The sequence below is a fragment of the Melanerpes formicivorus genome, unplaced genomic scaffold, assembly GCF_026170545.1.
Source record: "Melanerpes formicivorus ecotype bairdi unplaced genomic scaffold, bMelFor1.0.p_v2 SCAF_34, whole genome shotgun sequence".
NCBI lineage: Eukaryota > Metazoa > Chordata > Aves > Piciformes > Picidae > Melanerpes > Melanerpes formicivorus.
The window spans coordinates 7,194,557-7,197,035 of record NW_027142386.1 but is presented as its reverse complement, the minus strand read 5'-3'; positions in this window follow the sequence as shown (position 1 = coordinate 7,197,035).

The following is a 2,479-nucleotide window of genomic DNA, read 5'->3' as shown; positions in this document are numbered from 1 at the left end:
TTTTTCTCCTCTCCTGGCTGACTGCATTGCAGTGCTGCTGAGTTTGCAAGGGGTAGGATCCCTCCACACTCCTCCTCACACCGCGTGGAGCCTGCTCACCTCCTTCCCCCCGGCAACCGGCGGCACGGGGAAGTGAGCACTGGAGCGAACAGGATGCTGTGAACAATGCTGGGCTGGTCCTGGGGAGATTCTTGCTGCTGAAACAAACACAGAACAGAAAAGTTTGGGCCAGCTCTGCAGATCCCAGCCTGATCCAGCCTGGCTGCTGGCTGCTGCTTTTCATGTGCCAGTGAGCAGAGACTTGCTGCAGCACTTCTGCTCATGCCATGGCCTCGCAAAGGCAGCAGGGCTGACACCATCAGTGTCCCCTTTGCCACCCACCTGACTCAGGGGACAGCAGCAGAAGGAGCTGTGAAGGCTGTTTGGTGTGATCTGTCCCAGGGCTGGTGGCTGTGTGGCAGGTCTTGGGGCTGGCTCGAGTTAAAGCTCAGTTCTGCCTGTTCTTGGTGTGCTTCTAGCTCACTTCTGCTCAGTTTTGGTGTGCTTCCATCTCACTTCTGCTCATTTTTGGTGTACTTCTACCTCACTTCTGCTCATATTTGGTGTGCTTCTAGCTCACTTCTGCTCATTTTCAGTGTGCTTCCAGCTCACTTCTCATTTTTTGTGTGCTTCCAGCTCACTTCTGCTCATTTTCGGTGTGCTTCTATGAGGAGGGATTGATTGGGCAGGGCAGGGCAGGGCAGACCCTGCTGTCAAGAGAGGTGTGAAGGGGGACTGCCTGCACCGTGAGCTGTCCACAGCTGCAGCAGCTCTCCCTGCTGCAGAAGTCAGCGTTGAGAAGCTGGATGGTGTCACTTTCTCTGCTGCAGAAGTCAGCGTTGAGAAGCTGGATGGTGTCACTTTCTCTGCTGCAGCAGGGCTTGCAACATCTCCTGCAGCAGCCACCCGAAAGGGAAAACAAATGTGGGGAGAGAGGAAGAAATGAGCTCTTTGGTAATCCCCTCGAGAGCACAGCCATGGGCAGGCCGTGGCCTGGACTCGGTGCCAACCCCAGAAGGGGGTGGGGTGGTCACACTTGCCGTCAGGGCTGGCTCCACTCCCCAGCAGGAGGACCAGACTGCCTCTGCCTCTAGCAGAAAGGAGCCTCCAGGCCAGGTGCTGCTGGTCTCAGAGCTCATCCATGCCTGAGCACCAAGGAGCCCTGCAGCAGAGGTTGGTCTCCCCTCCTGCATCTCCAGCACCCTCCCCCTGAGCTTCCCCTCTCATGGGAGCACAAGGAACACCAGAGTGCTGCTGCTCCTCGTTCCTCTGGCTGTAAAGAGCCCCCAGCAATGAGGCTGCTCTGTGGGCTCCATCCCTACCACCACTGTTTGGTTTTTTTGCAGCAAGAATCACCCCCAAGCAGGATGAATTCCTGGAGATGCTGCTGACACTGCTGCCTTTGTCAGGGAGAGAGAGAGAGAAAGGTGACATTGACTGGGGCAGGGCCACTGCTCTGTGCTGTTCATTGTGATCTGCTTTCCCTCCCAGTAAAGCACCCATCAGGTTTCCTGAAGCAGGGACAGCTCAGCCTGGCTGCTCTCTGCCTGGCAAGGGGATGAAATAAAAGAGCAAGGAAGCGTTTCCCTGTCCCAGGACATTCAGCTGTCTCCTGGCTCAGCCTGGGCCTGGCCTGTTTTGCAGCCTGACCACCACATGTGACCCTGGACACGTCCAACTGCCTGCAAAGGTCAGTGCTATACATGCAGCTCCATCTGGGAATGAGGTGGCATCTGCTGGGTGCCTTCAGGACATCAGCTGCCCATCAGCCCCCAGAGAGCAGGGTCAGGCCTCACCCCTCCCAAAACACAGCCACTAGCCCTAGAGCCAGGGCTGGAGGCTCCTGAAGCATCTGCACCACTCAGGAGGCCACTGAACCCCAACACCCCTCACTCAAGCACCCTCAGGGGTAACTGAGAGACCTGGGGGTGTTCAGGCTGGAAATAATGAGGCTGAGGGGAGACCTCATTGCTCTCTACAGCTCCCTGAAGGGAGGTTGCAGTGAGGTGGGGGGTGGGCTCTTCTCCCTAGGATCAGGTGATAGAAGGAGAGGCAATGGCCTGGAATTGTGCCAGGGGAAGGTTATGTTGGAGAGGAGGAAAATTTTCCTTGCTGCCAGAGTGGTCACAGGCACAGGCTGCCCAGGGAGGTGGTGGAGTCCCCATGCCTGGAGGTGTTTCAAAGCCACCTGGATGTGGTGCTGAGGGCCATGGCTCAGTGGCTCAGCAGCAGTGCTGGCATTGTGAGCTCTGGGTGAGAGCTTGGACTCCATGCTCTCCAATGTCTCTTCCAACCCCAGCAGCTCCATGACTCCAGCTGCCTGGCTCTGCCACACAGCCAGCCTGCCTGCTGTTTTGGTCCCAGGCAGGTCTGCAGGTCTGCATTACCCAACCCTCCCCACAACTTCTTTGTCAAGAAAAGAGGCTTTGAGACATCTTAA